General features: G+C 44.8%; 1 protein-coding gene and 1 non-coding gene across 3 annotated transcripts in view; both read left to right on the top strand.

Moving 5' to 3' along the window:
• Positions 1 to 2,825: 2,825 nt before the first annotated feature.
• Positions 2,826 to 3,016, top strand: LOC138770199 (U2 spliceosomal RNA). Its single transcript, XR_011359436.1, has one exon. It is a non-coding gene; the product is annotated as a U2 spliceosomal RNA (small nuclear RNA).
• Positions 3,017 to 3,254: 238 nt separating this feature from the next.
• LOC138770121 (excitatory amino acid transporter 2-like) overlaps positions 3,255 to 23,564 on the top strand; it is a 65,050-nt gene continuing 44,740 nt past the window's right edge. Inside the window, exons 1-2 of one of the 2 annotated variants that reach the window (XM_069949061.1) lie at positions 3,255 to 3,354; positions 12,468 to 12,585. The gene's annotated coding sequence lies outside the window, so the exon portion shown is untranslated. The remainder of the gene's footprint in view (positions 3,355 to 12,467; positions 12,586 to 23,564) is intronic. The other variant, XM_069949062.1, reaches the window with a different exon arrangement.

Genomic DNA, 23,564 nt, shown 5'->3' with positions numbered 1-23,564 from the left:
AACGTGTGAAAGCCAAGAGAGTGACAGATGCTTGTTAGTGTGCTGTCACTTTAGTGAGTCTGGTAGAGAAAAAGTGATATTGTATAAAGCCAATGGGGAAACATACATACACCCCGAAGTATGTTTTATTGCTTATCAGTATTGTGCCATCTGAAATGGTCAAACTTGATTTTGGCCCAAGTTTTTGTAAAAATTAGAATTGGTCTTAACATGAACCTCAGCTAAATCTGCTTACATACAGTAAGCTGGGGATGTTTTACTTATCCCCAGCTTCTTGTAATAGATTCCCCGGACTGGACATACTGCATACTATGGGAAATAGGGAATAACTCATGCTTTTTAAAACTAATATTACATATTTTTGAAAATTGAAGTATGTAAGATCCTCCAATTTTACAGCCAAATGCACAATCAAGCAGTAGCAGCCTGGTATTACCATGGTGGTAAGGTGCATTTTTTTGGGCCATTGTTATGTTAGCCAAATAATACCAGCCTGCTAGCACACAGTCCTGGATCGTAATTTTTTTTATGTTTCAGGCCTGACAGTACCTGTCTCTTTCCAGTACTCCTAGTTACTGGAGTAGTAATGGTATGCGGGTTGGGGGGTAGCACTAGCCATTTTACAGGCTAATGCTAATCCCCGGCTTAGTAATGGATGTCGTCTGTCAAATGAGTTCCCCTTTTACACCAAAAATAAGTATTAAAAAACCCACACGCACCCCAGCTTGGTGTGTAGTGTTGGGGGGAAGATTCTGAGATTTACAGTGCGCCCAGTGCAGGGAATATATTATGGAAAGCTAGCGATGCATACAGCATTCCTAGCTTACTATAATGAATTTCCCAGGTCAGGCACACGGGATCTATATAAAGTATACCTTGGTGTTTACAATACTCAAGAATATTTCCCCACCAAGTGTAAGAGAAACCAACAAGCATATTGTACTAATAAAACTGACTGTAACATCTAAGCCTATGTGCCTCTGTGTGAGGAAAAATAATTAGAGTGGGGTACCTCGAGCATGCTCAATCCATCCGAACCCAAACGTTCGGCATTTGATTAGCAGGGGCTGCTGAACTTGGATAAAGCCCTAAGGCTATGTGGAAAACATGGATACAGCCAATGACTATATCCATGTTTTCCAGACAACCTTAGAGCTTTATCCAAGTTCAGCAGCCCCCGCTAATCAAATGCCGAACGTTCGGGTTCGGATGGACTCGAGCATGCTCCAGGTTTGCTCATCTCTAAAAATAATAAATTCTGCAGTGAGCAGTGGGGGGTTCCAGTGACTCTCTTATATTCACCTTAAAGTTTCTGAACTGTGATGTAGCGTAAAATAATAAAACCTCTTCAAAACCTTTTTTCTAAAGGTTGTTATGAAAACTCCTCCTCCTCTTTCCATGGACGTGAGTGGAGTACAGTAATTATAATGCTGAACTAAAGACTCAACTATTCACCCCTACCGCTATAACCGACCTAAATACTATATGCAGTTCTATTGGCTGGACACATGGCATAAAAGCTTATGTTTAGCCACCATATGGCCCAGGCCCTATTTATAGCTTGTAGAGCCCCGGGCACTAAGCCTGAAAACTCCCCAATTAAATTCCCATTTCCCTTCACCAGTTGCTGACTTGAGTCACTCTCTTATGAACACTATGGTAATTAGTCAGCGCTCGCAGAGAAGATAAATGATCCCATGCAATGCCATTCAAATAATTATCTGTGGTGCGACTAATAAGTGCAAATTCCATCCTACAATACAAATATATCAGGGGACGAGGGCGAGTCGGTGCAGGCCAAAAGTCATAAATAATCAGTGAAATAATTTAAAGTTGTCACTTTATATAAATATATCACAATGCAAAAATACTATGACAATAGTCAACAAACAATAAGAGAATAATTGGGGATTCCTGTAGTAATTTAGATATTTGTGGTCTCCACATGGAACACTGAGTGGGACAAACATGACATATACATGGGAATGCAGCACACTGAGAATTGTACACATATGGGGGAGATTTATCAAACATGGTGTAAAGTGAAACTGGCTCAGTTGCCCCTAGCAACCAATCAGATTCCACCTTTCATTCCTCACAGACTCTTTGGAAAATGAAAGGTGGAATCTGATTGGTTGCTAGGGGCAACTGAGCCAGTTTTACTTTACACCATGTTTGATAAATCTCCCCCATAGTACATAAAATTTTACACTTAGGACTATTGTCCATGACCTGTATAGTAGCTACTGTATGTTTATCATTTATTTTCTATTCATCTACTTTATGGTTGCTGCACAAGGGACCATGGACTAAAGGGGGGCTGCACAAGGGACCATGGCCTACACAGGTGGCCACCCACTAAATGGGGACTACACAGGGGGCCATCTGCTAAAGGGAGACTGAACAGGGGACCATGGACTACAGAGGGGTCCTCTAGTAAATGGGAACTAGACAGGGGACTATGGGCTACACAGGGGGCCATCTACTAAAGGAGGACTACACAGTGGGCCATCTACTAAAGGGGAACCTACACAGGGGGCCATCCACTATATGGGTGATGTACAGAGGGCGCCATCTACTATATAGAGAATGCACATCAGCTCATCACTGTAGGGTCCTGTGTCAGTGTGCTTGTGCACAGGTTGGGTGGACAGCCAGATACATTTGATCCACCACTGCATAAGGTCATACACATGTGTGCAGAAGTAACACACGTTTAGGATTATACACCTGCATGTAGGAGCAGCACAGACTGTATGTGGGGGCAGCACACATTCATAGGGTAATACACATATATGTACAGAGAATATACATATGAAGGTTGTATCGTTTCTCGACCTTTTGTCTAAGATCAAGTGTAGTATCTGTTCTTATCAGTTTAATATCTGATACGTCCCCTATCTGGGGATCATATATTAAATGGATTTTTAGAACAGGGAGATGGAAAAAGAGCTTGCTCTGTCCTCTCCAGGCATTGACCTGGTGTTGCAGTGCCTCCAGGTTCAGGGCACCAAAAAAATAAAATAAAAAAATAAAATGAAATAAAATAAAGGTTGTAATGTCAGAAAAGGTAAATGGTGAGTGCAGCCCTGGAACTAAACCCTACAACTGTCCTCGCCTATTTAATGACCCCCAAAGTGGTGTCCCGCAAACAGACGACTGTCCCTTAGTATTATAATGTGAGGGATAGGAGAAAGGACAGACTGATAAAGTCAGGTCAAACCAGGAGAATACGTCAAGAACAAAATCACAAAACACAGACAAAGTCAATACCAACCCGAGGTCATAAAGAACAGGAGTAGCACATCCAAACCAAGTCACAAATACAAAGGGAAATCCAAGGCACAGAAAGAGGTTAGTAGATTCCAGCAGGCAGATAAACGCTTGTGTGGACCGACTGTAATGCTGGGAGGACTGTGTGTAATGCTGGGAGGACTGTGTGTAGTGCTGGGAGGACTGTGTGTAGTGAAGGGAGGGCTGTGTGTAATGCTGGGAGGACTGTGTGTAATGCTGGGAGGGCTGTGTGTAATGCTGGGAGGGCTGTGTGTAATGCTGGGAGGACTGTGTGTAGTGAAGGGTGGGCTGTGTGTAATGCAGGGAGGGCTGTGTATAATGCTGGTTAGGATGAGTGTAGTGCACCGAGAATGTGTGTACTGCAGGGAGGACTGTGTGAAGTGTAGGGAGTGTTGTTTGTAGTGCAGGGAGAATGTGTGTAGTGCAGGGAGGACTGTATGTAGTACAGGGAGGGCTGTGTGTAGTGCAGGTAGGGCTGTGTATAGTGCAGGAAGGGCTGTGTAATGCAGGGAGGGCTGTGTGTAGTGCAGGAAGGGCTGTGTAATGCAGGGAGGACTGTGTAATGCAGGGAGGGCTGTGTGTAGTGCAGGGAGGTCTGTGTGTAATGCAGGGAGGGTTGTGTAATGCAGGGAGGGCTGTGTGTAGTACAGGGAGGGCTGTGTGTAGTGCAGGTAGGGCTGTGTATAGTGCAGGAAGGGCTGTGTAATGCAGGGAGGGCTGTGTGTAGTGCAGGAAGGGCTGTGTAATGCAGGAAGGGCTGTGTAATGCAGGGAGGACTGTGTAATGCAGGGAGGGCTGTGTGTAGTGCAGGGAGGTCTGTGTGTAATGCAGGGAGGGTTGTGTGTAGTGCAGGGAGGGCTTTGTGTAATGCAGGGAGGGCTGTGTGTACTGCAGGGAGGGCTGTGTGTAATGCAGGGAGGGCTGTGTGTAGTGCAGGGAGGATGTGTGTAGTGCAGGAAGGACTGTGTGTAGTGCAGGGTGGGCGGTGTGTAGTGCAGGGAGGGCTGTAAGTATTGCAGGGAAGGCTGTGTGTAATGCAGAGAGGACTCTGTAATGCAGGGAGGGCTGTGTGTAGTGCAGGAAGGGCTGTGTAATGCAGAGAGGGCTGAGTGTAGTGCAGGGAGGACTGTGAGTAGTACAGAGCGGGCTATGTGTAGTGCAAGGAGGGCTGTTTGTAGTGCAGGAAGGACTGTGTGTAGTGCAGGGAGGATGCGTGTAGTGCAGGAAGGACTGTGTGTAGTGCAGGGTGGGCTGTGTGTAGTGCAGGGAGGATGTGTGTAGTGCAGGAAGGACTGTGTGTAGTGCAGGGTGGGCGGTGTGTAGTGCAGGGAGGGCTGTAAGTATTGCAGGGAAGGCTGTGTGTAATGCAGAGAGGACTCTGTAATGCAGGGAGGGCTGTGTGTAGTGCAGGAAGGGCTGTGTAATGCAGAGAGGGCTGAGTGTAGTGCAGGGAGGACTGTGAGTAGTGCAGGGAGGGCTGTGTGTAGTACAGAGCGGGCTATGTGTAGTGCAAGGAGGGCTGTTTGTAGTGCAGGAAGGACTGTGTGTAGTGCAGGGAGGGCTGTGCGTAGTGTAGGGAGGGCTGTGTGTAGTGTAAGGTGGGCTACATGTAGTGCAGGGAGGACTGTGTAATGCAGGGAGGGCTGTGTGTAATGCAGGGAGGACTGTATGTAGTACAGGGAGGGCTGTGTGTAGTGCAGGTAGGGCTGTGTATAGTGCAGGAAGGGCTGTGTAATGCAGGGAGGGCTGTGTAATGAAGGGTGGGCTATGTGTAGTGCAGGGAGGACTGTGTGTAATGCAAATAGGGCTGTGTATAAAGCAGGGAGGGCTGTGTGTAGTGCAGGGAGGGCTGTGTGTAGTGCAGGAAGGACTGTGTGTAGTGCAGGGAGGACTGTGTAATGCAGGGAGGGCTGTGTGTAATGCAGGGAGGACTGTATGTAGTACAGGGAAGGCTGTGTGTAGTGCAGGTAGGGCTGTGTATAGTGCAGGAAGGGCTGTGTAATGCAGTGAGGGCTGTGTAATGAAGGGTGGGCTATGTGTAGTGCAGGGAGGACTGTGTGTAATGCAAATAGGGCTGTGTATAAAGCAGGGAGGGCTGTGTGTAGTGCAGGGAGGGCTGTGTGTAGTGCAGGAAGGACTGTGTAATGCAAATAGGGCTGTGTAAAGCAGGGAGGGCTGTGTGTAGTGCAGGGAGGGCTGTGTGTAGTGCAGGTAGGGCTGTGTATAGTGCAGGAAGGGCTGTGTAATGCAGGGAGGGCTGTGTGTAGTGCAGGAAGGGCTGTGTATAGTGCAGGTAGGGCTGTGTATAGTGCAGGTAGGGCTGTGTATAGTGCAGGTAGGGCTGTGTATAGTGCAGGTAGGGCTGTGTATAGTGCAGGAAGGGCTGTGTATAGTGCAGGTAGGGCTGTGTATAGTGCAGGTAGGGCTGTGTATAGTGCAGGAAGGGCTGTGTAATGCAGGGAGGGCTGTGTGTAATGCAGGGAGGACTGTATGTAGTACAGGGAGGGCTGTGTGTAGTGCAGGTAGGGCTGTGTATAGTGCAGGAAGGGCTGTGTAATGCAGGGAGGGCTGTGTAGTGTAGGGTGGGCTGTGTGTAATGCAGTGAGGGCTGTGTAATGAAGGGTGGGCTATGTGTAGTGCAGGGAGGACTGTGTGTAATGCAAATAGGGCTGTGTATAAAGCAGGGAGGGCTGTGTGTAGTGCAGGGAGGGCTGTGTGTAGTGCAGGAAGGACTGTGTAATGCAAATAGGGCTGTGTAAAGCAGGGAGGGCTGTGTGTAGTGCAGGAAGGACTGTGTAATGCAAATAGGGCTGTGTAAAGCAGGGAGGGCTGTGTGTAGTGCAGGAAGGACTGTGTAATGCAAATAGGGCTGTGTAAAGCAGGGAGGGCTGTGTGTAGTGCAGGGAGGGCTGTGTGTAGTGCAGGAAGGACTGTGTAATGCAAATAGGGCTGTGTAAAGCAGGGAGGGCTGTGTGTAGTGCAGGGAGGACTGTATGCAGTAGATACCTGATGAAGGGGCCAGACCAGAAAGGAGTGTCAGTGTGTCATTCCTGGATCCAGTCACTGAAGTCCTTCCTGCCAGGTATTCTCTGTATTTTACTGAGCCTTGTGCCTCGGATTGCACATATTCTGGTCAGCAGTTGCATCTATTTCATTCACTGTCTTGTGTTCTCTGCCATCTACTTGATGGAACATTCCTGTTTCTTCTATCTCTAGAAGTGCAGGACAGACTGTGTATAATGCAGGACGGGTTCTCTGTAGTCCATCAATAAGATCACACTAATGGAAGGACTGTGTGGAGCACTGTGTACCTCTCTGTACCGTGTGGACCAAGATATCACTTTTGTTTCATTTAACTGACGTGATGCCTCAATATACCTGACCCTCTGGTTCCTAGGGGTAAATATAGCCCTGCATATGGCATATGTGTAGTTACCACGTGTTAACTGTATTGAAAAGTATAGCTCAGTGTGTTTTTTCAAAGGTCAATGCAACAAGATACATACATATATATATATATATATATATATATATATATATATATATATATATATATATACACACACACTATGGGGCAATGGAAGACAATAGCAGATACATGGAACAGTATAGGCATGCTCATGGGTAAGACTATAAAAACATGGATGCTGAACATTGAGCCAAGGTAATGTCATATAGTGTTTGCCTTGTTGTGTGTATTCCATTCCGTCTTACTTCTTGTGTTCAGTCAGTTCAGCTCTTGATTTGTTCAGTGCAAACACATAAAAAAAACTAGTAAAAGAAAGTAGTTTGGATCTAGGCCCTGTAAACCACATTTGCCTCAATCAGAATTTAACTAAGTTATAATATAGTAATTATTGCATTGTACGCTCCTAATTATAAGATTGATTATCTATGGGATTTATTATGCACTTTTGTCAGATCAGCTTGTGAGCCTCCCTGGCAATACAACCTATGATTGTGTAACATTGGCATATATTATCTTTATAGTCATTGATCAGCGAAAAGCCCCAATGTCTTTATTATCCTGCCAACTGGGATTAGCTCCATCACCATTCATGACCTGACTGGTTTAGTAAATACAGAGTCAAAAAAAAAAATCGCAGGACACAAATTTATTTCAGAAGTGGAAGGGAAAAGTACACGTCTTTTAGGCTATGTCTGGAACATGGCTGCCATCTTAAAAGCTGCAATACTGGATCAATTTTTTTCCCCCAAAGGGAACATGGTCATGCAGTATATCAAAGAAGACTCAAAAATTTACTGATATAAGCAATATCTCTTGTGGTTTAAAACTTATCAATGCAGAAAGTTGCTTTGTGTTCAGCACCATGGACAACACACTGAACATGTCAAATAGCTGTGCATCACAGGGAATGTTATTGGGGGTTGTTGTTATAACTTTGTGTGTTGGTAACTTTTAAACCACAAGAGATATTTAGCATTCAGTGCTGATTGGACAGATTCTGGGTGGAAATATTCTCTCTCACTCACTAATTGTCAGTTTATTTATATGTTTACATAGGGGGAATAACAGAGGGACGGCACAGAGACCACACATACAAATATGATAATGTGTCTAGAGTTACCATTTATTGGCAAGTATTTACTTAAACAATCATGTTAGGAGAGGTGAGAGGTAATCTAAAAGAACTTCTTTAAATTATTTTTTAAGAACTTTGTGGATACCTTTAGTTCTGTGTTCAGGATTTCTGTTCCAGAACACAGAGTGACTATAAAGAGTTCCGTGGCGGTCCCGGCCTATGATTGGCTGAGCGCTCTGACAGCTGACAGGCCATTCTGAAGCTAGAGCGCGCGAGACCCGGGGAGGAAGACAAAGCGGAGGAGAAGCCCGGACAGGTAATGTATGGTGCTTCTCAAATCTTCGGTCGCTCGCCACACACCGCTATTCCACCGTAGCGATGCGCGGTGGGGGACCGATGATTTTAGGTCTGGCCCTAAATAAATGATCAGCCGATGACACGATCATCGGCTGATCGTTTTCTCTATTCCACCGAGCGATAATCGGCCGAATGGGGCCGATTCAGCCGATTATCGCTCCTGTGGAATAAGGCCATTAGACACAGCCAAATAGGATGTAGGAGTTAGACAAAGAAAACAACTGTTTAGGTAGGTAACAGTTTGCTAGGTGCAGAAACAGGTAACAGTGGTGCTGAGGTAGTGGCTTGCGGAGAGAAGGCAGAAGAAGTGTACTTAACTCTGGAGAGATATAGGGGCTGTCTTGGGGATTGCCTAGGTAGAAGTGTGCCGGGAGTGTAGTGTAGAGTGTGACTTGGTGTCACTGTGGAGAATCCTCATACGATTAGAAGAGAGAACTAGATAGGAGACAGCCTTTTACCAAACCAGCTCAGGGACTGTCAGGTTCAGTAGCACGAGTCCCAGGCTGGAACAACTGGGCGAAGCCAACTCCTCAAGATTACCCAAGGAAGTTGAGCAGTTACAAGTAGGATACTTCGGCTTAGGCAGTTTGTCCTCCTGAGGATCAATCCCGACTTTATGGACTGTCCAGGCTTCTTAAAAGGATCCCAGGCGTAGGCAAGGTTGACCCAGTTGACAGTTACCTGGGTTTAGCAGTGCATCTTTGCTTTTATCTTAGGGCCTTATTACACGGATCGAATTATCGTTTCATCGTTCGGATCTAAACGATAATCGTTCGGTTGAATAGCAGTTAACGATTAAACGACGAACGAGAAATTGTTGCTCGTTTAATAAGACCTGGACCTATTTTTATCGTTGCTCGTTTACAAATCGTTCGCATTGAATAAGAAGTTGTTTAGTCGTTCGCAGTAGCAACAAACGCTATAGCGACGACAAGATGACCGCAAGAACAATTATAAGTAACGATTATCATTCCATTCCAGGCCGTTCGCAACAGCGGTAGTTTAAAATCGTTTATCGTTAATGATTATGCGAACGATAATCGTCCCGTGGATTAGGGCCCTAAGGCTCTGAAAGGCTGTAGTTGTGTCTCTGTATCACTTCAACTCCACCATACACTAGACAAAAGACAAAAGACCTCCCACCAGGAACTAACTGACCTTTATGGGTGACCGGGTCTAACCTCCTATTGGTGGGGAAAGTGGTAAAGAAAAGAGAGGGAAGAAGTTTAATTGGGGGGTTGTGTGTGAGGCACCTGCACCAATGATTGGTCAAACAGTAAACATAACAAATGGTAGTTAACGTCCTTCAGCTGTGCATGCAGACAGATAGGGGAGAGTGGGACACCAAGCGGTGAGGGTGTGGAAAGGCACCCATCATCCCAGAGTATGACACCTGACAGAGTTACTTTTTAACAGGTGGCATAAGACTTATGGTGCGTTTACACGTAACGATTATCGTGCAAATTTGCGCGATAACGATCGAATTTGAACGATAATCGTACGTGTAAACGCAGCGAACGATCAAACGATGGACGAGAAATCGTTCATTTTGATCTTACAACATGTTCTAAAATCGTCGTTCGCAAAAAATTCGCAGATCGTTCCGTGTAAACAGTCGTTTGCCGATTTAACCAGTGTGTGAGATAGGCTTAAGCGATCGCAAAACGATTTTCCGTACGATATAATGTACCGTCTAAACGCTGATCGTTAATCGTACGATCGGGCCAATTATCGTTTCGTGTAAACGCAGCATTAGTGGCGCACACCATACCAGGACACTACAATTAGGTGAATAAATTTCTACACCCGAACACATGAACCACTGCAAGTTAAAAGGTTCCAATCAGCACATTTGTACAGAATATACTCCCAGAGATACTGCACAGACCTTGCAGATGGGTCTCCTATCATGTCTGGGGTTGCGGGCTCCATAGCTTCATGTCCCAGTAAAACCCAGTTTAATCCCGCGTGCGAGGCAGGAGGAGAGCTGTGAACTAGTCATCTGGGTGGTGACTAGGCACGGCTCTCTGCCTGTCCGCGCACTCTGCAGGAGTTATCGACAAGCAAAGTTGCCTCTTTGCCTGTAAATCATCCCTGCACAGCGCACTGACAGGCAGAGAGTCGTCACTAGTCACCACCCAGATGACTAGTTCACAGTTCTCCTCCTGCCTGGCGTGCAGAATTAGGACATGTTCCCATGTGGTAAAACACCAGCTGTTCCGTGACTGCAGTCTCGGCCAGATGATCTTCACTGCCGCTGAATACGGATGTGGGCGCATCCGTGCACGCCCGCATCCGAATTCGCCACTGCACACAATGGAGCATGCGGCTGGAGCCGCACGCTCCATTGTGTGCACTGACAGGTTTTCTGCAGCCGCTATTCACTGAATAGCGCCCGCAGAAAACTGACATGTCAGTTTCATGCACCGCCGCTAGGAATCCCAACCAGAGTACCCTTTAAGTGTTAAAGTGTACCTTGATTTTTTAAAAACTTCTGGCATATCATAGTGACCTAACATAAGTAACTGGTTCCAACAGCACCATGGAGCAAAGTCCAAATTGCAAGCTAGAAGAGAGGTGGGTGCACACTGGAGAGTTCAGTAGTGGATTATAATAGGGGCGTTCCGGGCGGCAGCCCGGGGCCTGAGCTCCTGGGGGACCCATGACCACCCAAAAAGACTTATACTTTCAGTGGTGTACTGTCTCCTGGATACACTTCCGCCATGATTTGCAAAAAATAACAGTTTTTTTTAATGGCAATTTTGCACAAATCAGGACATCATGACATTATCCTCTTGTACTATGAACGCCAGGCTAGTACCGCCATAGTTACAGTGGGTAGGGGGGGCCCAGGCTTGGTGAACAGCCCGGGGCCTATGGTAAAGTTAATCCGCCCCTGGGAGAGTTAGCTATCTGAGAAGCTGATCAGTAGCTTGAATATACTGAATGATACCTAGTTGCTGTTGGACTTTCCCATTTTATAACATAGTGACATATCAGAAGTGCTGGTGCTAAGACCAGGTGCTTTTTCTGCTTGGTGTATGGAGTCAATTAAAGTCTCATACAAAGGTCAGATATACTTAAAGGAATATGCTCCAGCGTTCCGCTCTTCTCGTGTAGGAATATATTGGTGCAGAGACCACTTATAGAACATGCTGTCCCATAAAAAGAATAGGATCTAGAGATGTCCACTTCCCATGATACTTGCCATAAAGCATGTCCCTAAATGCTGTAACCCCCTCCCCCTGCCAAAAAATAAAAAAATTAACTAAAAATAGAATAAAATAAATAACAATCAGAAAAAAAGAAACAGGTAATAAAAAAGAACATGATCCAGTATCTGACTTAAATTAGTAGATAGGAATCTAGGCGATATATATTCCCTTTAATTAAAGAAACAATAAAAATCATCTGATGAGTATTTACACAGCGAGGGATAAGTAACATCTTTGGAATGCTATCTCTGTCACTAGTTTTTGCAAAGCATTGGATATCCAACCACAGTGTTGAAAAGCTTGTTAATGTGAATATGATTAAGTGGAAATTTTGTTTTCATCACCAAAATTGTTGGACTTCCATTGTTTCCTGTGGCCTGAAAACTTGCCAAGGAATTAGGAGGGGCAGTAAAGTGGGACCTCGATTGTAGATAGATGCGTAGCTAGTATATCTCTCATCTGGGGCGACAACTCAGAGGAGCTGTGTGTTGGGGGACAGTCACAGAGTAAATGGCAGGAAGTGTGAAGCTGCTGTGGACCTGTGTGAAGTAACACAGTCCTGGAAGAGCCCCTGTTATTATTTATTCAGTCTCCTTCTCCCAGTTCTAAGCTGCTGCTTTCTGCTGAAGACACAGAAAACTGTGCGTGAGACCTTCTCTCTCTCTCCTCTTCCAGAGACGGCTGCTGTAAACAAGTCCCTGGCAAGCTTTATCTGCAACATTGTAGCTTCTTTGTAATGCTGGGAGGGTTGCTACAAAGTTGCAGATAGTTTACATCAGCCACTTTAGAAGGGAAGGGGGAGGAGGGGGAGACAGAGAGAAAAGCTCAAACAGATGTTTGTGTCTTTAGCAGAAAGCAGCAGCTCAGAACTGGGAGAAGGAGACTGAATAGATAATAAGAAGTATGGAATGAATTGTTAGGCTCACCATGGGCAGCAACATATGAAAAGTTATGTTTGAGTGGAATACCCCTTTAACCTGTTGTGTCTTATAAGAGAGCTGAAACCATTAAGATGACTGTGCCACTGTATGTGACGCATTACACACTCATCCTTCAGATACCTTTTCTTCCTAACAATCCTGAGAACAAAATCAGGAGATTGAAGAAAACATTGGTCATATATTGCCCAGGCTTCTTTTCTGGCGTACCTGCAATTTGCTTCAAATAAAATACAGGTTGGTTGCCTTTATTAGACTGCTGTGGTTTTGTTACAATAATTTGTGGAAGTTGCTGACTCAACCATTGAGAATCATTTTATTACATTATTGTATATAAAGAAGCGTTCATTTGTTTGGTATAAATAAAGTTTGTCTTCTCTTAAAGGGGTATACACATCTGGGACACCTATTGCACGTCCACATGGCTATAAACAGGTTGGAGGGAGCCAGGGAGCCCTCGATCTAAAGATAGGTGTGGATCTCAGTGGTGGGACTTGCATCCAGGAGACACCTATGGCATATCCTGTGGATAGGTTTTGTACATGTGTATACCTTTTTAAAGGGGCACTCCGAAGATATATTATGTTTTTTAATCAACTGGTGTCATAAAGATTTGTAAATTACTTCTATTTAAAAAAAAAATCTTCCAGTACTTATCAGCTGTTGTATGTCCTGCAGGAAGTGATGTATTCTTTCCAGTCTGACACAGTGCTCTCTGCTGCCACCTTTGTCCATGTCAGGAACTGTCCAGAGCAGGAGAGTTTTTCTATGGGGATTTGCTACTGATCTGTACAGTTCCTGTCACTGACAGAGGTGGCAGCAGAGAGCACTGTGTCAGACTGGAAAGAATACACCCCTTCCTGTAGGACATACAGCAGCTGATAACTACTGGAAGACTTGAGATTTTTAAATAGAAGAAATGTACAAATCTATATAACTTTCTGACAGCAGTTGATTTAAAAAGTAAATAAATACATTCTCTGGAGTACCCCTTTAAGACGAACCAAGTATCCTCTTCTGCAGCTACTGCACACTAACTCTTAATGTCTAGATTCTCTTATATGCTATGTCCTTATATATGCTACATTGTGGTTATTTTAGTGTTATGACTGATCTGTGTAGAGTGCATAGGCATGTCACAATATGGCAATATAGCAGTTCTTTTCATGCAGCTCAGCAATATATTACAAAAATCAGACGTGTTAAAGTGAAGCCCCCTTACCTGAACAGGGGACTATACGTTCACCCCACCCTACCAGCGAGCGTTTCCTGTCGGTGAGGATATAGCAGGGATTAATTTTTCTCGCAAAGATTATTTAATGTCTAAAACAAATTGAAAACTTGACTATTTTATGGATTAAATGTTATCCAGCTGTGGCCAGATGCTGCGTTCAGGCCATAAATTGATATTTAAAGGACAGATTATTGCTTATTTGTAATCCCTTGAATAGTCTTACTCAAATAATCAAAGACAGACTGGAACTTTGGTCCTGAGGATTCGGCAGTGAGATTTCCCTACATACATTATTCTTGGCATTGTGCCAGGGTTATCTGCAACTTTCATCCTCCCTGTGCCCTGCTTTACATGCCAGCTGTCCTGTGCGCTCTGCAGACAAGCACCAGAGGAACCGGAGATTTATAGGCAGGGAGGGTGCGGCATGATCGGGGCACCATGCCGCCCTATAATGGTATCAGGAAAGTGACAGTACCAGGAAAAACAGTGTCCTCCAGAAGATGCAAAACTATCACTCCTAGCATGTCCTGACAGCCTGCAACTGGGACGACACATTTTCCTTTAAATAAATTAAAAGCATTAAGCAACATTAGAAAACCTTTAATGAAAGCTTATTTGCATTGTCCCGGGGACCCACTATTTACTATTGCTTACATGGCACTAGCATATCATGTCTCCGTTGTGCTACTCCTGGGTCCTGTTGAAAGCAGATGGCTGTCATCTTCTGCTGGAAACAGGTATGTCACGTACCTGGCTCTTCCAGCAGCAACGTCATAGCCAGGCAGAGCAATTACCCACTCAGCCAATCAGTGATTGGGGTGGTGTCCCCTCCCAGTCACTGATTGGCTGAGCAGGCAATTGCTCAGCCAGGTATGTGACGTTGCAGCTAGGAGAGCTGCAGGACATCGGCTGCTGTCAATGGGACCTGGGAGCGGAGCTACAGGGCAGGAGGGAGGAGTGAGATTACATTGTTTATTTTCCCGCACCCATTGCCTATCTGCCTTTTTTCTGTTTTGTGAGACTCCTTCTTTAAAGGGAACCAATCACCCCGAAAATCGATGTAAAGACAAGGATATGTGCTGATAGATCACCCAGCACACTTCCCAAATTTGCCCCTGTAACCTCTGTGCCCCCCTCAATGAGACAGTAATCTTACTTTCTTCTTGTCACGCGCTGTATGTAAATTTTTGCTAACTAGTCCGGGTGGGCGTATGTAGTCCTGGTGGGCGTATGTAGTCACGGTCCGTGGGCGTATCTACTCACGGTCCGGGGGCGTATGTAGTCGCGGTCTTCGGCTGTAATCACGCCCAGAGGGGCGTGATTCGGCGGCTTGCGGTCCAGTGACGTCATCCGGCGGCTTGCGTTCCGCGTCGCGGCCGCGCTGACGTGTTCGGGAACCCGCGCATGCGCAGTACGGCGGGAGACGACGCTGACGTACTGCGCATGCGCGGGTTCCCGAACACGTCGGCGCGGCCGCGACGCGGAACGCAAGCCGCCGGATGACGTCACTGGACCGCAAGCCGCCGAATCACGCCCCTCTGGGCGTGATTACAGCCGAAGACCGCGACTACATACGCCCCCGGACCGTGAGTAGATACGCCCACGGACCGTGACTACATACGCCCACCAGGACTACATACGCCCACCCGGACTAGTTAGCAAAAATTTACATACAGCGCGTGACAAGAAGAAAGTAAGATTACTGTCTCATTGAGGGGGGCACAGAGGTTACAGGGGCATATTTGGGAAGTGTGCTGGGTGATCTATCAGCACATATCCTTGTCTTTACATTGATTTTCGGGGTGATTGGTTCCCTTTAACTACTTAAGGATGGAGCCAATTTAAGTTTTTTGTGATTTTATTTTTCCCCTCTATAATCCAGAACTCTTTTAATTTTAATTTTCCATCTACAGAAGCATGAGGGCTTTTTTTGCGGGACCAATTGTATTTTCTAGTGATAATTTCCATTTAAATACAAAGTGAAGTAGAAAAGAAAAAGACATTTTGTGATTTGAGGGGGGAGGAGATTTTGCTTTTACACAGAGCACTTCATGGTAAAAATTGTTTTCTGTGGGTCAGGTTGATTACAGTGATATTTATATCGTTTTTGCCTTATTTAATATTTTATTTTCAAATCTGTTTTTATTGAAGTATTGAAGGTACAAACATTGTGAGTGTACAGAAACGCTGGCACATATCCCACTAGACAAAAGTTACAGATCAAATATTTAACTGTACAAAGGTTTGCTATGGTATTGAGAAGACTATTTAAACAGTAGTCAGGTTGTAGTCAGGCCTCTCTGAGTTGGAATTATAAGAACAATGAACAATATCAAATTTGGTAACTAGCCACATGTAAGAAAAACGCAGTTCATAAAGAGAAGGTCAGTGCAGTGCACCACATTGGAACGATAAGACGAGACTTAGCATCTTATGTAGTTTAAGAGAGGAAAAGCTACAAGTATTTTTTATATAATTTGTTTTAATTTAATTTAGACGCAGCAGCGTATGGCTATGTTCACACATAGTATTTCCGTCAGTCTTTTGTTGAATATTTCAAAATCAGGAATGGAACTAAAAGGGCAAGGTTATAATTAAAAGATCTGCACAGTTTCTGTGTTTTCAACCCACTCCTGGTTTTTGTTAAAAAAAAGCCTGACCAAAGGACTAGTCTATAAGAGTAAATTTTTATTTACTTTGGATGAAAGGCCCTGAGGCTAAGTTCACACTGTGTTTTAGCTGTCCATTTAACGTATCCTTTTTATGTAAAAAAAAAAAAAAGTATCAAAATGTAAAACCGTATCAAAACGGATCCATGATTTTATATTTTTTAGCATACACAAAAGCGTGATTGACCACATTTTTCTGTATGTTAAAATGAAAGATCAAAGACTCATCTGTTAAACGGACAGCAAAAACGCAGTGTGTACCCAGCCTCAGGGAGGCTAACCTCTGTGCCATCCACAATATGGCTAACCTCTGTGCTATCCACAAAATGGCTAACCTCTGTGCCCCCCACAACATGGCTAACCTCTGTGCCCCCCACAACATGGCTAACCTCTGTGCCATCCACAACATGGCTAACCTCTGTGCCATCCACAATATGGCTAACCTCTGTGCTATCCACAAAATGGCTAACCTCTGTGCCCCCCACAACATGGCTAACCTCTGTGCCCCCCACAACATGGCTAACCTCTGTGCCATCCACAACATGGCTAACCTCTGTGCCATCCACAATATGGCTAACCTCTGTGCCCTCCACAACATGGCTAACCTCTGTGCCCCCCACAACATGGCTAACCTCTGTGCCCCCCACAACATGGCTAACCTCTGTGCCCCCCACAACATGGCTAACCTCTGTGCCATCCACTACATGGCTAACCTCTGTGCCCCCCACAACATAGCTATCGGTCTCTTCCATGTCATGCTGCCCTCACTGCTGCAGTTTTTACTAGGTTCAGATGTTAGCTCCTCCTACAGGGGTGGGGCTAAAGAAACGTGGATGTATAACCCCACCCACCTGATGACTAACTGTTCCCTCACTGGCAGGAACAGGAAACAGAAAGGGAACGTGACATCACAGGAAGTAAAGAAAACACAGGCAGAGAGGTCATGTGACCAAGTCTGAGTGCTCTAAATAGTGCTCTAAATGAAAAATAGAAGTGTATGTAGAATATACAACACCCACAGAGGTCAGTGCAGGGCTAATTTATTGAAAAATCCCTTTAACCCTTTGATGACCAAGGGTCATTGATTCCCAGGTCGTTTTGGACTTTTTGGACTTGGCAGCCCAGCGGTCCAGCAACCCTTAATGTTGCAGGCCAGGAAAGCACCACTCCACAGACACAGCAGACAGAGACAATGGCCACCAACCAACACAAATGTGAACAAGTCTGAAAGCTCACTCCATGTGCTCCCACCTAGACTAGGAGAGAGAGGACGTACTTACCATGTAGACCGCCTCCTGCTAAATGGTAACATTTGGGTCTTACTGGGTGGAGTACAAAACCACAAAAAGAGGTTTTGTGGTGATGGTGGTCGCCGAACGACACTGCCCCATTGTTAGGGTGAGATGTGCAGCCGTTTTCTTGTTCTTCAGGCTTGGGGTTTTTAGGAACACACATATCTAGCCACAGGATCAATTTGGCTAGATAGTACCTGATACGGGATATTTTTGCTAATGGTGATGCCGGCCCCCCTGGAGGCTGAGGTGTGGGACTGCTATGAAACCACTGAGAGTATGAAAAGCCTAGCAGGTGAGGTAGGTGGGTAGAGCGAAGGTGTGTCTCCTAAAGCCATAGAAAATCAGCTGAACTAGGGAATAATATTGAGAAAATTTGGCTATGTTTTTGTGCTATTTAAGGACATGACCCTAATCGAAGCCATCACTGTACACCAATAGAGCAAAGGTATTAACTTAGTTTCATCAGTAACAAACAAAGATAACAGAGAACATGGCATGGTATGCCAGCCATCGCAGCTGGTAATAAGACAGGTGTCCTGTTAAGGTTGTAAGTTGTGTCCTATGAGCTATTAGCATGGCGAAGGTGACTGCTACAGAAGCAGTGGTGCTAGAAGATGGGTGGATGGGACAATGCTCTGCAAGATGGTGCTTGTTGGCAAGGAGGTGTTATGTGGCCTATTGTTTAATGGCAGCCTCCTAGTAGACTTGCACCTAGGCCCGGTTCTACTGGAGCATGAAGGTTGGAATGGGTGTCCTTGCAGCCCCCTCTTCACTATGAAGTAATTGAGGTAAAACAGGGAATCAGATGTCTGCTTGAAGAGGAGTTTTACACTGAATTTGTACTTACTGTAACTCACTGCATTGAAGAGAACATAAAACTGTAAAAATTTACATTACGCCCACAACTTATTTTTAGTTGACAGGCATGTTTATTTGCAGGAAAAGTTTCAATTTTTAATGAAGCCATTTTGGGTTTCATGTAACTTTTTGATTAACTTTTTTGGGGGGATAATGGATTTTTCTTTTCTTTCTGCCTATTAAATTTATGCCTTTCACCATAAGGTAAAAATTGAACAGCAATATTTTTAATTTTATATGACCTTTTGATTGCTTCTTTTTTTAAGTGTTTTTTGTTTTGTTTTTATGTAACGATTCATTTTGTATGGGGAATTATTTAATTTGATTATGAGAGGTAGGGCGGTGGGATATTTTTTTTATTATATTTTATCGAACACGTTGGTAAAAGGTAAGGCCATTTGGAAAACTGGGGCTGGGGTTACCATTCCCAGAGTACCAATCCATTTCTCCAATCCAGTGCTCCAAATGGCATTACTGGACACAGGATTGCAACAAGAGTTAAACTACGTGTGTAAAATTTGTGGTTTTCTAGGTTTTTAATTAGTCACTTGAACCATCGGAGATTATGTATAGGACTATTCACTAACGTCACTGCATTGTCATACAATTAGGCTGGGTCCACACTACATTTTTTTTAATCCTTTTTCATTATTAAAAAACAAACAAAAAAAAAAACAATCGAAGCGCAGCCTTTTTTTTTTTAAAGAATGTACACAAAAATGTGGTCAACTGGTGAACCCAGCCTTACCCATTTAAAAATGTAATAAATCTATTAAAGCCAATAAGCCCTTGAGGGTATTAGTATATAGCAACATTCTAAAAGCTTAAAGGGGTTATCCAGCGCTACAAAAACATGGCCACTTTTCCCCCTACTGTTGTCTCCAGTTCAGGTGCGGTTTGCAATTAAGCTCCATTTACTTCAATGGAGTTTCGAAACCCCACCCAAACTGGAGACAACAGTAGGAGGAAAGTGGCCATGTTTTTGTAGCGCTGGATAACCTCTTTAACCCCTTAATGACCGATGACAGGTATAGCCGTCATGAGAGGGTGAACGTTCCTGCATCATGACGGCTATACCCGTCATATGCTCTAACTGTCACTGCTGTTAAACTAAAAGTGATAGCACAGTAACAATCGCTGTCTAAGACAGCTGACCATTACTGCTAGCAGTACATGGACCCAATTCATTGGTCCCTGCACTGCGATCGCTGCCTTAGACAGCGATCATTACTGTGCTGTCACCAGTGTGTATCTAGTGCCCGGTAAACACAGCGCCCGGTCCGAGTGGTAACCATTGCGTTACAGACAGCTGATGGTTGCCGCTAATAGCCCGCCTGCTATCACTGGTCCCAGGGTTGTGATTGCTGTGATCGGTCACTGACCAATCACAGCAATCAATGCTCCAGCCTACCCCCACGCCGGCTTCTCCCTCCTCTTTGTGTCTCTGCAGTCGGCAGCTTCCTGACTTCTCTGTGCAGCCGACTGCTTCCTGACTTCTCCCTCCTGCAATCAGAGGTGCTGCAGATCATCACACCTGCCTGTCAGTGAATTGTCAGTGACATTACAATGATTGACACTGTCACTGACCAATCACTGTGGGTCTGATGAGCTGCAGCAGCTAAGGTATCTCTACATACACACTGACAGGAGTGAGAAGGCACAAAGCTCCTCACTCCGATCATGTATGTAGAGATATCTGAGCTGCTGCAGCTCATCAGACCCACAGTGATTGGTCAGTGACAGTGTCAATCATTGTAATGTCACTGACCAATTACTGACAAGCAGGTGTGATAAGCTGGAGCAGGTCAGATATCTCTACATACACACTGATCGGAGTGAGGAGCTTTGTGCCTTCTCGCTCCTTTCAGCAGGGCCATCTTAACAGCATTATGGGCCCCTGGGCAGAGGTGCGAATTGGACCCCCCCCCAGCCGCCGCCATCAAATCCCCCACATCTTTGCATATAGTGCCACACATAGTAGCCAATGCCCACATATAGTGCCCCCCATAGTAGCCAATCCCCCCATATAGTGCCCCCCATAGTAGCCATTCCCCCCATATAGTGCCCCCCATAGTAGCCAACCCCCCCATAGTAGCCAGTGCCCCCCGTAGTAGACAGTGCCCCCATAGTAGCCAGTGCCCCCCATAGTAGCCAGTGCCCCCATAGTAGACAGTGCCCTCATAGTAGACAGTGCCCCCCATAGTAGCCAGTGCCCCCCATAGTAGCCAGTGCCCCAATAGTAGCCAGTGCCCCCCAAAACAACAAACCAGTTACTCACCTGTCCGGCGGCCCCAGTAGCTGATGTCTCCCGTCAGCGTGCCACTCCCGTCATCCTCCGGGCACAGGCAGCAGGGTACAGAGAGACTGCCTGTGCCGGAAGTGTCCGGCTGCATGACACATCCAGGACACAGGCAGCGTCTTTGTACCCCGCTGCCTGTGCCCGGAGGATGACGGGAGTGCGCTGCCGGGAGACATCAGCTGCTGGGGCCGGCGGACAGGTGAGTTGCGGGACAGCCCAGCCCGTCCCTTCTATCGCCGCTTAGCTGAGCCGATCAGAAGCCCAGGAAAGTGCTGCTCATTGCACTTTTCTGGGCTTCTTATCATCTCAGCTGAGAAGCGATAGAAGGGGCGGGCGGAGGGGGTCGCTCAGGGCCGCTCACTATGCATATGCATAGTGAGCAGCAATAGAGTAGGTGAGTAGTAGTAGTAGTAGTTAAACCTACTACTGTGCCCCCAAACATCACACTCCCTTTTCCCACTCTCCCCATAAATAAATAATTGAATAACTATAAATAAATAAGTGACTAAATATAAATAAATAAAATAATAAATAAAAATAAATAAATAAGTATAACTATATACACACACGTTAGAGGCTAGTATATTACTGTTAGGGTATGTTCACAATGAGTAAAATAGGCGTAATTATGCCTGCCTTAGTGTGTCAATGGGAGAGCGTCCGCTCCTCCGCAGCCGCCGCTCTCCGCTCAAGTAGTGACATGTCACTTATTTGAGCGGAGAGCCTCGGCAGCGGGGGAGCGCGCGCTCTCTCATAGACGGGCTGCGGGACACTGAGACAGGTGGGGTTCCGCCGCGGAATTCCACTTGTTTTACTCAGTGTGAACATGCCCTTAGGGTATGTTCACACTGAGCCAATGTAGCGGAATCCCGATTGCCTCAGTGTGACACTGTTTCTCTATATGAGGGCACATGAGCCTTCCTATAGAAAAACAGTGTCACACTGAGGTAGGCGGGACTCTGTCATGGAATTCTGCTACATTTGCTTAGTGTGAACATACCCTTAGGTGTAGAATGTTAGGGGGAAAGTTAGTTAGAAATAGCTAGCTAGGTTTAGCATTAGGGAAAGTCTTTCGGTGTTAGGGTTAGATTTTAGGGTTAGCGTAGGAGAAATAAATAGATAGATAGATAAATAAATAAATAGAGTTATATTCTACCAAAAAACTGAAAGTGCCAGTGAGGCAGAATTTTTTAAATGTCATCTTCTGCCAGCAGTGATGAAGAGCAGGTAAGCTTTGCCTGCCCATAGTGGTCAAGATGACTGGAATCCGATACACTTGTTACGAACTGGTGTGGTAACACTCTGCCAGGGAAGGGATGGGAAAACACACAGACAGTGAAATCTGCAGTTGTCCCCACCCACTGTCCCTGCCTACTTTCCACTGTCAGCTCTAGGCGGCAATGGAAAACTGGGCGACAGTCTCTGACCTAGGTTGTGTAAATACAGAATGCAGACAAACAAACTAGAAAGGAAGGTCAGACAGACCAAGGTCACAATGAGCGGTCAGCAAGGTCCAAAAAAACGAGATCCAGTGAGTAGTCAAGTCACAAAGCAAATGGTGAGGCGGTAGGCAAGGATAGTAAGGAAGCGAAAACAAGGGGGTCAAAAAACCAAAGCACACAACAGCAAAACTGTAGGGAGAGCTGAGCTGCTAGGGGGGAACCAGACTTAATAGCCAGCAAAGGGTTAAGACATAAAAGTTATAAAATTTGGGGTGCTTTTCCTTCATTTACAAAAATGGAATGGGTTATGAAGCCTAAAATGATGTGCTGAAAGTCAGTAGGTGCTCTTTTCCTTTTGAGTCTTACCACGAGACCAAGCAACCAGATATGGCCTAAGTAGGGATACCGCCTGATACGGGACAAATAGCGTGATAAAAGTTGGAGTGCTTTTCCTTCATTTTTTAAGTAATCAGGGAAAAATATGTTCCACAAATAATGTATTTGTGGAAAAAAATAATAATTTAAATTTTCTTATCTGACTTTGCATAAATCCCAGTCTCACAGGAAGGGTTAAAACTGCTCACTGCTGACGTAAATGATTACTTCAGGGGGTTCAGTTTTCAAAATGGGGTCACTTATGGGGGTGGGGTATTGTTCTGTCAGCTTAAATCCTTTGCAAACCTAATACGGTGCCTATAAAACATCTTAATAGAAAAGAAGGCCACAAAAATCATGGGGTGGTCCTTTGTTTCTGTGGCCTGTATGCATGCTCAGGAGCACACCAGGCCCACTTATGAAATATTTTTAAAAACTATTGATTCGGGGGTAATAGATATTTTGTTACATTTTTCCGTTAATATTTGCTGTGTTACAGAAATTTTTTTATTAAAAATGAAAATTTGCAAAAAAAACGTTTATTTTTTTTGAATTTCACCTTCACTTTGTTTTAAATCCTGTGAACCAATTAAAGGGTTAACAAAATTCATAGACCCTGTTGTGAATTCTTTGAGGGGTGCAGTTTTTAAAACAGCATCATTTTTGCAGGTTTGTAACATAAAGGCCTCTCAAATTTGCTTTGGAAATGAACTAGTCTCTTTAAGACATTAATTTGGGAAATGTCATGAAAATTAAAAAATTTGCTGCTAAACTTCTAAGTCATCTAATGATTAAAATGATTAAAAGTAAAAGAGCACCTACCAAATGATGCCAACATAAAGTAGACATATTGTCAATGAGAATTATGAAATAATTTATGAGGCATGACCATTTTTCATACAAGCAGTGAATTTCAAACATTTTAAAATGCTAATATTTTAAATTTTTTACAACATTTTTGAAGTTTTTCACAAAAAACGCTGAATGTGTCGACCAAAATGTACCACTAGCTTAAAGTACAATGTGTCACGAAAAAACAATCTT

The sequence above is a fragment of the Dendropsophus ebraccatus genome, chromosome 12 (genome assembly GCF_027789765.1).
Source record: "Dendropsophus ebraccatus isolate aDenEbr1 chromosome 12, aDenEbr1.pat, whole genome shotgun sequence".
Lineage (NCBI taxonomy): Eukaryota > Metazoa > Chordata > Amphibia > Anura > Hylidae > Dendropsophus > Dendropsophus ebraccatus.
Note: the sequence above shows the minus strand (reverse complement) of the source record. Positions and strands in the feature narration are given on the sequence as shown.